This window comes from Orcinus orca, chromosome 7, assembly GCF_937001465.1.
Source record: "Orcinus orca chromosome 7, mOrcOrc1.1, whole genome shotgun sequence".
NCBI lineage: Eukaryota > Metazoa > Chordata > Mammalia > Artiodactyla > Delphinidae > Orcinus > Orcinus orca.
The window spans coordinates 95,956,671-95,971,267 of record NC_064565.1 but is presented as its reverse complement, the minus strand read 5'-3'; the positions used below and the strand labels follow the sequence as shown (position 1 = coordinate 95,971,267).

Here is a 14,597-nt window from a genome sequence, read left to right as displayed (position 1 = left end):
AGCATTTTCAGTGCCTCTTTGGAATTTTGTTACCTGTCTTTTGAGTTTGTATTTTCAAATATACACCTAGTGGCAATTGTTTTTCAAATCAAGTGCTTCTTCCTCCCCAACCGAATCCAAGTTAGAGCTAAGTTTGTGGTGATGTCTCATAAAGGTCGAGGTATCAGTTAAGAAGAAGTCAGCAGGATGTCAGAAGGTCTTAGGCTTCAGTAGAAAATATTTGAGTCACTTTTTTTTTTTTTTTTTTGCGGTACACGGGCCTCTCACGGTTGTGGCCTCTGCCGTTGCGGAGCACAGGCTCCGGACGCGCAGGCTCAGCGACCATGGCTCACGGGCCTAGCCGGTCCGCGGCATGTGGGATCTTCCCGGACCAGGGCACGAACCCGTGTCCCTGCATCGGCAGGTGGACTCTCAACCACTGCACCACCAGGGAAGCCCTTGAGTAACTTTCGATTAAGAAAATCCATGAAAAGTCTCTCTAATTCTCTGAAGAAAGAAAAATCCTTAGGCCTAGACCCATGAATTTCCAGTAGAATTTGGGATTTGATGCACATCTCTTTTCCCTTAAGAGGAAGATACAGAATGATGACGTGTAACCACACCATGATTATAATGTAACAAAATTGTGAACTTTAACACTAAAGTGGCACAGAAAAATTATTTTATCTTTCAGTTTTTTGTTCACATCCCTGTACATTTATAATACTTTCTGTGTGTGATAAATACAGATTTAAAAACATGTTTCATTTGACTGTAGGGGACTCATGTGGATAAAAAGTCTCACTTCTTTACTAGGGAATAAAAAGAGGGCACAATTATGAGCCACTTGATTATAAATCAATGTTTTTGATTATTATTAATTTTGAATAAGAGTTGGCCACCTCCGTCTTCCCCAGCGCCCCCCTCCCTGGGCTTATAGCTATCACACAGGTTTGTGAAAGTATGCAGATGAGCCTTAAGCTACCAGCCCAGTGCTCATTATGCTTGGCGTGACACTAACTGGTCCGTGGCTCATTTGAATAAGTTGAACCCAAAGTGTATAAGAATTATCCACCCTGCTGAGGAAAGGGAGGTGCTAAAATCCAGGGTAGAGGTTCAGCTAGATAAAAGGATGATTACTGAAAAGAGGAGAAATGGAGAACTATGAAGACAATGCAGTTGGACCTAACATGGATTTGTTATTGGAAGCCTGTGTTAAAGGAAAGAATCTGAGTTAAAGCTTTGGACATAGAGTAACCCTAAAAATAATGCCTTTCCATTATTTAGTAAATTTTCAGTTTGCCAGTTTGATAGAATAATTTAAATTATATTAGCTAACTGTTTCTTGATTGCTTGATTGATGGGCACGTTCTGTGGTATCTTAGTTCCTGGACTAGGAATCGAACCCGTGTCTCCTGCAGTAGAAGCACGGCATCCTAACCACTGGACCACCAGGGAAGACCTCTGTTCCATTTTTAATGATAAGTTTGGAAATTTGGCTCTGAGTATGGCCCATATTGAATATGGATGTACACAGCATTTCAGAGTAGTTCCAGCAATTACTGGGTTGGAAAATAGTGCTAGTAAAATGATTTTAATTCCATCTACTTGTTTAACCTGGTTGCCCTGCCTTCCTTATGCAGTGATCTTTTCTTTAATTGTGCAACCTTTCATTAAAGCACCGGTGAGGATGATAGAAAACAATTCATTGATGTAATTGTAACTAGCCTGTCATACACAACTTGGGAAAGCAGCAAATCCCACAGCATGGGGTCCACATTATGCAACTCGGCTGGCATTTAGATGAGTTCCTTTTCATTGAAAATATATTAACTCTAATCCTTTTAAGAGTATAAGTAATGCATGTGTAAATCTATGTTGTGCAAATATACATGTGTTTTCTAACCTCAGTAATTTTAGTTAAGAAGTAAATCTACGGTAGCAATTAGTTTGCCATTTTAGATATTGAGAAGAGTGTAAGGCTCAAGAATAAGGAAGTACTTGAAAGATAATGTTATAGAATTACATAATATATGGGATTCAGATCTGTGTGAGTTATGTATTTTGCATAAAAAGTTACCCCAAGATTTAGCACTTTAAAAAAGCAAACACGTGTTATCTCACAGATTGAGAGATTAGGAGAGTGGTTTAGCAGTCAGTCTAACTCAGTGTCTCTGTGGAGGTGGCAGTCAAGCTCTTGGCTGGGGCTGTGGTCACCTCCAAGCTCACTCACATTGTTCACAGGCATCAGTTTCTTGTCAGCTGTTGGCTGGAGATCTATTTTTCTCATTATTTGGACATCTCCATAGGCTACCTGAGAAAAAAGAAAGCATGAGAGAGAGACAGAGAGTGCAAGAGCGTCCAAAATGGGAGCCTGATGCCTCAAACCTTTTGCATTCTAACCACAGAGGTAACATATCATCGTTTCTACCATATTCTGTTCATTTAAAATGAGTCACTAAGTCCAACCCACATTTAAATGGAGGGAAATCGAGCTATACCTCTTAAAGGCAGAAATGTTAAATAACTTGTGGATATATTGTTTAAACTACCACATGGACTTTGAATTTTAAAGATAGATATGCATTTCCTCCATGTATTTCACATATGAGAAACTCAAGGCCCAGTGAAAAATGATTTGTGCAAAGACGCAGAGACATTTGAGATAGAGCTAACATCCCCCAACTGCCTGCTCTTTGAAAAGTGTTTCTCTATGTGCATGTTTGCAAACAGATCTCATCTATATAAAAGTCACCAGATAATACTTAATTTTCTGGATAATTGATACTCTTAAATGACAATATTGGGTCTAATCATGTTAGAAAGGTGCATTCTTCCTTCCTGCCTCTTCAAAAATACTATATTGACCACAATTCACCAAGATTCATTGATCATGCAACGTCATCATTAGGAGCATCATTTATATCATATGAGCAAACAGTGATATAGTCCTGGTGTGTTGTTTTCTCCTACACTGATGTTCCAAGACAGTAGTATCAGGGGTGAGTATTAAGACTACAAATGTAAGCCTGGGACCAGATCATGAAGGACCTGATGTGCCATGACAAGAAGTATGACATGTTCCCTGAGATCAGTGAGATTTCATGGGTGTGTTTTTGCAGGGAAATGACATCAAGACTTGCATTTTAACACTGTTGTTCTGGTGAACATATGAAGAAGAGATTAGCAACAAGAAGGGTTAAAGCCAAGGAGATCAGTTAGGAGTCGACTGTAATTGTAGTTAAAATAATGATGGTCTGGAGCTTCCCTGGTGGCGCAGTGGTTGAGAGTCCGCCTGCTGATGCAGGGGACACGGGTTCGTGCCCCAGTCCGGGAAGATCCCACATGCTGCGGAGTGGCTGGGCCCGTGAGCCATGGCCGCTGAGCCTGCGCGTCCGGAGCCTGTGCTCCGCAAGGGGAGAGGCCACAACCGTGAGAGGCCCGCATACCAAAAAAAAAAAAAAATGATCGTCTGAACTAATAACCTAGTAACAATGGGCCTAACAAAAGTGGATTAGTTTCAGAGATATTAGGGAGATAGTGGTCCACTTGGTGAAGGAAGGAAAGGATTCCTTCAAGTCTTTGTCTTGGACAATTGATTGGAAGGAGGTATCATTCATTAAGCTAAGGAATTAGAAGAGAGGCATATTTTTAGACAAAATTATCCTACTAGTGAAAAGTGATAAAATACAAAAAAAACTATTTGCTTACTTTACCAAGGAGACAATGAAAAATAAACAAATGCTGTTTTCACAATTAGATAAGCTGTACAATCAACATTGATTTTTCTTTGGTCTTATGTTGAAAATAATATTCTGTAGTTTGAACTATTTGAATACTGAATACAATAATAGGCTTGGTTGGGCATGTGTGCATTCCCTCCCTCGTGCTGACAGTTCTTGATGTCTGTGCTGACTGAGACAATTAGAGGGATGGACTGGATTATTTTCCTATCCACCACTTCTATTTATACAGAATTTACACTTGACTGTAGTGACGCTAATCATGGCAGAACTGATCAAATTCAGCTCCCCTGCTGGTGAACTCAGCCAATAAGCCATTCATGACTGACAGGCGTTCCTGCTTTCCTTTGCTTTTTTTTCCCCCCACTCTTAAACACATTGGAATTTATGAGACACCTTCCTTTATGCTCCCACATCTATGTCCGTTAAGAGGAAATGCCAGGGAGGGTTTGTTTGGGCCAGAGCAACAGCTTACATTTAGCTCTCTCCACACTTTCCTCCTCCCTCTGCGTAAATACGAGGCCGAGGAGAGCTAGGACCGAGCTTCTTGACTTTGTGTGTATCATGGACACTTGTGCTAGTCTTATGAAGCCTGGGCACTCTGTTCAGAAAAATGATTTTAAATACATCACATAAAATATATAGGATTACAAAGCATACCAGTTATATTGAACTGGTTATCAAAATAGTATTTAAAATTTTACTGATATAGTAATATGTATATATATACTCATTTCATAATTCATTAAATTAAGAGCTCTAGCAGTGAGTCTAATAACTAATATAATTTCAAAGTAGTAATGTCAATAGTATTTTGAGAAATCTATAACAACTGCAATATAATAGGGCAATATCTCTGACTTTTATTGATGACAACTGACAGACACTTTAAACTATTCAATACTGTGATTTGTTGACTACATCTGTAATTGAAGGAAATGTTAAATTTCAGTTAGAGTTCAGTGAAAATTAAGAAGCATTTTTTCTTTCCCACCACAAGTTCATGGACCCCTGAATTCTGTGGCCGACAGTTTAAAAACCTCTGGTGTAGGACAGTGTTACTCAAGTTTTAATGTGTGTGAAAATTATCTGGAGAGCTTGTTAAAACACAGATTTATGGGTCCCTTCCCAGGAGATGCTGACTTAGAATGTCTGGGGTGGGGACGAAGAACATATTTTAAACATCTATTCAATGTGATTTTCATGTATCAGGTTCCAGAATTATCCTTCAAGAAATAAAAGCTTAAGATATAGAATAATATTTATAAAGACATTGGGATGGCATATAGCTATTGGTAGGTCATTACCCTGTGTCAACATTCCAGCTTTTGTATCTTCTCTGTAATAATAATTATTATTTGCTATTATTATAAAATTGTTATATAGAGAAACTACATATAGGATATTTTGGTTATATATAAAATATATATAAATTATTATAGAAATAATGATTATTATTTGTTGCATCATAATTCTGTGAACAATATGATTTTTTAAAAGACAATCTTTAGGATAGCTAACAAAATAAAGCATAGCGAGGGGTAATAATCATAAATGCAATGCAGTGAAGTCCTGTGACATTGAAATCATTTCAGTAATTTTACAGTACATTTGAACTGCAGCACCATTCATCTGCTGAGTTTCCATTAACTTTGCTTAAAATCTCTCTGTCCACAAAGAAGCACAAGTGTCAAGTTTCTCCTTCATGCTCAGAGACCTGGCTTGAATCACAATGCTGCAGAAGATAATTGCTATTAATTAAAACATTCCTATCAGGATGTGTTTTGTTTTAATGCATACTGAACATGTTCATAACCTCTGCCATCTCCATTATTGGAAAAGAAAAATAAGAGAGTACTGTTCTTTGACTCTCCCCATCTCTCCTGGGGTTTCCCTAGTGTCATTGAACAGCCTTTTTGATTGGCTGGTACCTTAAAAAAAAAAAAAAAAAAAAGCAGTAGGGGAACAATATTACAACACGTTGCAGAATAGCCTCATTATTGTCAAATTAGATTCACTGACCTTCACTGCCATTTACCAGGAAGAAACAGGCAGCATATCAAGGATGGTTTGCAGTGAGTAAATTCACACGAAGTGTCACTCAGCTGTAACTAGCTCCCTTATGCTATTTTAACTTGTAGGCTTTTAAACTGATAGCCTATTAATACATAGGCTTATGTGAGTAATATATACAGAACTCTATGCATGTCCTTTTTTTTTTTTTTTTAATGTTGACGCTTCTTTTGTAATTTTTATTTTTGGCTGTGTTGGGTCTTTGTTTCTGTACAAGGACTTTCTCTAGTTGTGGCAAGCGGGGGCCACCCTTCATCGCGGTGCGCGGGCCTCTCACTGTCGTGGCCTCTCTTGTTGCGGAGCACAAGCTCCAGACGCGCAGGCTCAGTAGTTGTGGCTCACGGGCCTAGTTGCTCCACGGCATGTGGGATCTTCCCAGACCAGGGCTCAAACCCGTGTCCCCTGCATTAGCAGGCAGATTCTCAACTACTGCACCACCAGGGAAGCCCCCATTTTTATATTTGAAGTAAATTGTATTCCAAGAGACACCCCCCCCCCACACACACACACACAATCAGTACTTGTAGGTGAAATCTACAGCAGAAAGAAACCTCAAATCAAAAATTCCCAGTTTTAGGGATTTCTTTGACCAATCTCTCTACCTCTATATTGTGTGACTAATATAAGATCACTCATATTTTCTTTTGCAAAATTAAAAAAATGGCTCTATGAAAAATTAACTACATTGGCTTTTTTTTTTTTTTTTTTTACTTCCCAGTGCTTTTAGGGAATATACATTTGGGAGCCACTGTGGTCTCAGTCAACTGCATCCATCCGAATAACTTAGAGGCTACTAAATACACAAATCCCCAGATTTCTTCAAGATCCAATGAATCACTGTCTTTTCAATACACATTTGAGGTGATACTTTTGTGTACTGGTTTTGAGAACCACTTTGGAGGTTACAAAAAAGTCTCAGCTTCCTTTACTGGTAGCACAGTTTGGTTGTAAAAGTCTGGGCTTTGGATTTCACTACTTGTCATATTATAAGGACTCATTAAATATTTATCACATAAATGTATGTGAATATATGAATGACACAAAACTTGCCTACAACACTTACTGGTAATGTGATCTATGCAAGTTACTTGAGCTCAGTTTCCTCATCTGAAATTTGGGAATAATAATAGTACTTTTCTACTTCGGGTTGTAATGATTAAATGGAATAATTTCTGTAAGGTGCTCAGCAAAGAGCTGGACAACTCTAAGAACTCAACAAATGTTACCTACTGTTACCACTTAAAAAGTATTTTGACTTTTATTTTCTTTATCAGTAAAATGTTAATAGATTAATATCTGTTTATCCTACCTTTAGGAAAACTGCAAGGTTTCATATACAGCAATGGGAATGATAATGCTTTATGAACTGAAATGTACCACAGAAATATATGGTATTAGTAAAAAGGAGATGGGAGCTCTGTGTGATATAATTTAATATGAATATGTGCATAAATTATGATAGTTGAATTTAAAAGGAATAAAAATATAGCATGCTGTTGTCCATAGCACATTGTATTTTCCTTTTCATAGGATTTACGGTACTCTAAATCAGAAATTGTTTGTGTCCTACTTCTTCATAGATTCTATGCCTATCAAAGAACATGGATTTTATTGAAGGTCAGTAAGTAGCCACTGAAGGATATTTCTGGGGTTTCTGTTCGGCAAGCTTGTAGGAGGCCTTTGTCCTACTGGCAGCCTCTATTCTTCTCTTATTTTGGGAAGCAGGTGCCTCCAACTTTTGGCAGAGGGGGTTTTGACTCTGGAAATCTAATATGGGCTTAATGTACGGAGAACCGAAGAAAGAAAAAAAATGAACTTTTGCCGAGATTTACTTTTAGAAAAGAGGCAAATGAACTTTAATAATTTCAGTAGCCTACTCAGTTAGTTAATATTTTCCACAGTAATGCTGCATAACAAACAATCTCAAAACTTAGTGGCTTAAAATAACAAAACTTTCATTCCCAATCATATGTCTGTGGATTAGCTGATCTAGTCGGAGCCTGCTTTCAAGTTGCACATTTTCCCCAAGTGTCTCTCATCCACCTTGAGAGCTGTTCTTCCCATAAGGACGATAGAAGTAAAATATGGGGCCATGGAATATGCAATGCCTCTTAATGCCCGGGCTTAGAATTAGCACACTCTTTTTTCTGCACATATTCTGTTGGCCAGATTCTGTCACAAGGCCAAACCCAGTTTTAGTTGGGCGGGGAAGTGCACTCTACCTATATACAGTGAGAGACAGTGCAAAGTCACTTAACAAAGGGGCATGAACCGCCCCCCACCCTGACACCTAGGAAGGGACAGGAGACAGCTGGGTGTCAGGAGGGAGGAGTTGAGAACAAAAGTGCAATCCACAACTGCCAATAGCCTAATTTACCAAGACAAGGGGAGTCAGGAATCTGGAAGTGGGAAGTGTGGAATGTGGTTGGCTGAACTGTGCTTTCTTCACTCTCCTGGACAGCAAAGTGCGTGACCATAAAAACCCGCAAGATCACGTGCAGGAAGGTTAGAGACTACAAATACAACATTTGTTCTAAGATTTTGGGGGCCCAAAAAGCTAAAGAAAAGAAGATGAGTTTCTTAATATCAGTGTTAGAATGTTGAAATCTCCCTTTTAATGCTTACTTTTAAGAAAAATAAACTTGGTAATAATCTACGTATTTATTATCACTGGTAGGAATGAAATTGTCACATAGAGCATATTTATACAGTTAAGATATTCCAGGGGTAGAGAAAAAATCATTTAAATTATTCATGGTTTGGGAGAAATGATAATTAAGAAGGTACCAGATGTTAGATGGAAACTTAGTTACTAGGGACAGCTCCCTAAAATATTTATCTGTTGAAGAGATAGCTGTTTTTTGTAGTTCTTACTATGATGGAGACTAAAAAATAGGCCTATGCCTGTTTTCACAAAGTGGTGTTATGTGTTGAAACATGTCATCATGCATCTCCTTTTTCAAATCAATATGTGCTTTTTTCACACCTGGTACTTTCTTCTACAAACTCTAACTTGCCAGGTAACTCTGACTTTGAAAAGATATTTATATACACACATACACATACATATATAATTCATGTGGAATGTGGACAGTGGAGCTCATTCATTCTATTGAGTTTAAAATATATCATTGTTCTTCAAAACATTTTTTCTGTGCAGCTAATTATAATGTGGCATTTAGTGTGCTCAGTGGAAGTCAGGAACTATAACAATGGATTTGCTTTTTTAAAATAATTTGATCATTAACTGAGACTTGAAGATTGAGTAAGAAGTTAGTTTAGTGAGGAAAGGTTGGAAATAATAGTGCCCCTGCAGTGAGAAGAGTGTAAAGACCTGAAGGTGAGAGAAACTGGGAGAAATTCAGGATGGCAGGAGTGAAGAGTTGGTAGGATTTGGGGGTAGGTGATGCTGAGTTGTAAGACTGGAGAGGTAGAGAGGCTAGATGATGCATGGCCTTTAAAGTCTTTCATCATCAAAGCTCAGGGAAACTATTGACAGATTTTAAGTAGAAGGTGCTGTATGATAAGATTTATGTTTTTGTTTTTAATCATGTTTTTAAAAGAAGTCTTATGGCAGTATGCAAAATGCTTTGGATGAATTCTGTTTAGATGATTGCCACAGCACAATCTGGACAATAGATGACAGGGGTATAGTCTGGGGTAGTACTATTCGAGTTGCAGAGGAATGAGGACAAGAAAAGCTATTTTAGATATGGAATCACAGTGACTTGTTAACGCATGTGCTGTGAGGCAAGGGAGAATGCTGAGGGGAAAATAACTCAGCATTCAGCCTAGAGTAGCAAAGGGCTATTAGTGGTCATTCACTGAATGAGGAATCGTAAGAAGGAGAGAAGCTCATTTTGACAAAATGACACTTTTAGTTTGGGACCTTTAGGTTTTGAAGTGTCTTTAGACGTTTGAATGGAAGTGTGCATGAAGCAGTTAGATGTATGGATAAAAGCTCAAAAGAGTGATGTGGGCTAAAGATAGAAATATGGGCACCACTAGTATATGGATAATAATGAAGGCCACAGGCATAGACGAGATTGTTCAGGGAGAGAATAGAGAGAATATAGAATAAGAGAAGAGGGTCTAAGTTCCACAGGAAACTATTTAAATGGCAGATGAAGGAAGAGTCACTTGCAAGGAAGACTGAAAGGAAAGTCCAGAGAGAAATAAGAAAACAAGGATAGTAAACAGATGAGGGCAGGAGAAAGCAATATATTCTGTAAACCTGATTAATGACAGCTACCAATTATCTGAGGCCTAGGATGTGCTAAACACTATTTATGCCAACTATGTGGATTCTTTTATTTAATCATCATAGAAACTCTAGAGTATGTTAACTCCCTTTTATAGAGGAAACTGTGCTTTATACTCTGAAACCATGTATCTTGTCATTCTGGAAAACAGATGCAAATTAGAAAGCTTAAAAATGTTGAATACAATATTTCATTTTCTTTCATATGTGATAGATGAACTGTTTATTTTATTTAATCCAGACTTGGTTGTGCTAACCTTCCACAAGGTGGGTACCAACTTATGGAACTGATATTTCAGTTGGAGAAAGTTAGGGTTATGGTCAATATTACTGCCATTATTTTTAAGTGGCAGAGACAACCATTCTTCCTGAACAACCTGCTATGAAGGCCAAGCATGCATGAACAGAGTTTAGTGCCATAATCAAATAAAACTTACATTGAAGGTTATCTCACATGAATTTAATGATATGCATAATTGTTATTCTACTGCATAATTATGCATGAATGTAAGCAGCTCTTGTAAATGATGGTCATTTGTATGAGTTTAGCACAGCCAAGCCAAGCACAAGCAGAATGAATCTAGCAAAATAATGGGTACTCTCAGGAGGTGAGTGGTGTGAGGGGAATCTGTGTTCTTCAGTAGAGTCTCAAAATGAGCTCTTCTTAGAGGAAAAAGGTAGACAAAGGAGGATTGAGGAAGAAAAAGTGAAAGTGTGGAAGAGGAGAGAATTACTGTTACTAGTTGTCATGGGTAGAATTGTGTCCCCCTAAAGAGAGATATTAAAGTCCTAATTCCTAATACCTCTGAATGTGACCTTATTTGAAAGTAGGTCATTGCAAATGTAATAAGTTAAAATGAGGTCCTATTGGGCAAATAGACAACTAAGCCAATATGTGTAGTGTCCTTATAAAAATACAGTCATGTAAAGACAGCGACACAGAAAGACCATGTGAAGATGGAGGTGGAAAGTAGAGTCATGCTGCCACAAGCCAAGGAATGCCTGGGGCAGGAAGCGGGAAGAATCAAGGAAGGATCCTTTCATAGAATCTTTCATAGGGTCTGGCCCTGCCGACACCTTGATTTTGAAATTCTGGCTTTCAGACCTGAGACGATCAGTTTCTGTTTTTCTAAGCCACTCAGTTTGAGGTACTTTATTAAGGTAGCACTAGGAAACTAATTCACTAGTTTTGCAAGTTCCATCCTCACCTCTGATTATGGGCAAATTTGGGTATTTTATACATGAACACATATTAGTTGCTTTCTGCTTGGATAGTATTTCTTTAGCTACCAAAGGAAACATGGCTTAACAAGATAAACACAGTCTCTGCCATGCAAGAGTTTATTGTGTATGACTTTGATGTTCCTGTTTCCATGGTACTTCATGTTATACTGGAACAGCTGTTAAATTGTATTGGAATGATTTGTTGCCATGTCTGTCTCCCCAACACAATAGTGAAATCTTAAGGTTAGGGGCCTAATAAGTGCTAAAAAAATAAATTCTTACTGAATGAAAAAAAAAAAAAGAATGAATGAATGAATGAATGAATTCCTTTTGGGGGTAAAAGAAAATAGACATTTTATTGTTTAATGATGAAGCAGGGATAATGGAAGGGTGTGTGTGTGTGTGTGTGTGTGTGTGTGTGTGTGTGTACATGTTTTATTTCTTTAAATATAAGAACATCTTTGTATCTCTGACCATTAAGAATAGGACACGTGAAACATCTTCAATGGTATATACTACTGTGCTGCTGTTTCTATCTTCCTGTAAGTTAGCAAAACGTTTTTCCTCCTCTTGTAGACTTTGTTGTCTTCGAATATTATTGGATTTTATAAGTTGTTTATTGTCTCGTAAAATTTACAGCACCTTTTAACTTTTTATGACCCATTTCATTTTATGAATCCATAAAAACAATAAATATTTTTAAAAGAAAAAGAATTCATATAATGATCCTGATGGTTTGAAAGTTCTGTGTGAAGGTATGTGAAGATGATACTTCAAGCAGCTGTTAGAGGTTTTACCAACAGGTAAGGCATGAAAAGATAAATTACGCTTTCCATGTATCATTTGCATGAATTTGGCAAATCAAAAGTAAAGGTAAAATATAATAGGTTAATTGTTATTTATCAATTTGTGGTGTGTTTGATCTATAAATTCTGTTAAAAAAGCAAGTATGTTTTCTTTATCTTTGATGTCTCCTCTTTTCTTCACCTGTCCAGCCCTCCTTCATCTCCAGGACTTTGCAAAGTACATAGTAGATTATATTTCTTATGATTCCTTCTCCTGTTATCAAGAGAAAATGATACCATTTCATATGTTTTTCTCTCACATTTATTTTCAAACTGTGAGGGAATTCTGAAAATGATAATAACTTGATTGTTCTTGTACCTCACAAAGATGATACACAAATACACACACCTCTATTGATACTTCCTCCCCTTTGGGGTTATACTAGGTGTGCTGGAGGCTCATGTGCATATTCCTCTTTGTAGGTATAATTCCCTGAATCCAGCTAGTTTTAGTCTACATTCATTGCAGGGAAAAAATTGGAATAAAGCTGTGTATGCCTAAAGCTGCGACAGAGTTTGGGACCAATTATGCCACTGTAACTTTTCTTTAAGTCAAAGGAATGTTCTTTGGGAATTGTGCTGCCCCCTGGTGATGCACAGAGTAATAGAATAGAACCTTTAAATGAGTTTAATAATATGTATTCTTCATTAATAAAAGCAGATTCTGACACTGAGTCTGCAAAAAACAATGTAATTCAATAAACAAGAATAAAGACAATTAACCTGAGATGATTAAGGATGCCACCTCCTCACCACTGCAAATGTGAAGAAACTTTGTGTCACTGCAGTTTCTCCAATTGAGGGTTACTAGTGAGCTCCAAGCAGAAGATGAGAGCAAACTTTACAACATTTTTCAAAGTAACAGGATTTTATTTTAATGGATGTGATTTTTCTTCTGAGAAGTCTTATATCCTGAAGGAGACTTTCAGTACATAATCCCCAATGTATTTAATTCTGCTTGAGAAGATGCTTCTTTTCTTTCTTTCTCCAATGTTTACAGAGAGATTTTTAGAGTTCTGTACTTTGGAAGTTAGAGAGTAGTTTGTGGATTCTTCATTTATTTTAATCTCTGAACTGCATTCTTTGAGTTTTATCCTGTGTGCTTTAGGAATAATAATTCTCATTTGATGTCCCACGGCTGAGTGCTATTTAGAGGCTCTCTAGATGATTTTGAACATAGAATTTTAGAACTGGCAGTGACCTTAGAGATCATCTTATCTCTAACTCAAATGACTCTAGGTTGTCTAATTCCACATATTGTATTATGGAGAAAGCCAATTATTTCATAATTATAATTATTGTTTTAAAAGTGTGCAAACAACAACAAACAGGGCTTTTCTGTACCGACTAATTTTTTTTCCTAGATATCCCTTCCCTTTATCATGTACCTGTATTAGTTTTATCCTATTTTAACCAATGTCCTCTTGACTAGGGATCCTCGGGTTTTGAGGGAGAGTTGGGGTGGAGAAGGGAAGTCTGGCACTATTCTGCAGCTGCAATTCCGAATCTATTCAGAAAGCAAATCTGGGGAAGTTCACAGACTTCACTGCACACACAGAATTGGTGTTTGTGTGTTGTTAATTAAGAAACATTAAATAGAGTGAATGCCTGCAGTAGTTAGGGACCTCTCTGCAAAAAGCCCCCTAGCTGTTCAGAGATAAATAACATAGGGGTCCTTGAGAAGTTTAAGTGTTGCTGGCATTGCTGTGGAATTTCACTGCTTCAGAGCCAACACAGTGCTTTATGCAAGTTAAAGTCCCCAGGCAACACTTGGCCCTCAAGTGTGCTGACTTTTCAAAAAGAAGGAATAGTGCATATTTTCAAATGAAGAATCATTACTTAGCTAAGAATTGTTTTTTTGTACTTAGTACCATATGCTTCTAGAGTTCTCTTGTCAACAATTTTTGGCACTCGTGTGTTGGCTATTTATTTAATGTTGAGGTTGAAAACAGGGAGCAACAGAAGGCAGAGAATTGAATAAAAAAGAGCAAAGCAGTTCCCAGTCCGTGACTGTTCAGGATAACTAACAGACATGGTGTGCATTAATGGTCATTAAGGAGCCCAGTCTAAAAATATAACTGGCACTAGAATGAATAATAATTTCTTTACCTCAGCTAAATTTTTAGGCTGAAAGCTGGAGATATTGGCCAGAGCTAACTCAAGCAATAATATCAAGATGCCAGGATGGTGTGAAGCTACATGAAACTGCAGGCTTCCATCAGACCTCCTTTATGAGAAAGGCAGCAGGAACGTGGCCCCCTAGTGGGAACACACTAGGAAGCACATATGGGCTACGCCCTTGGGCCATTGGAGAAACGGGGAGAACCAGACTCTCAAAAAAGCAGATTTTCTTTTTAAGTAGCTACATCTAACTCCATTTAACCAGAACTTGAAAAAAAAAATAAGATATTGCTCAGGAGCTACTGTCCAATTATATAATCGACTGTTTAGCCAAATGTTCTTAAGTACCCA

At 37.7% G+C, this 14,597-nt stretch overlaps 1 pseudogene; it reads right to left on the bottom strand.

Moving 5' to 3' along the window:
• Positions 1 to 14,597, bottom strand: part of LOC117201830 (NAD-dependent protein deacetylase sirtuin-7-like) — a 75,389-nt pseudogene that overhangs the window by 48,521 nt on the left and 12,271 nt on the right.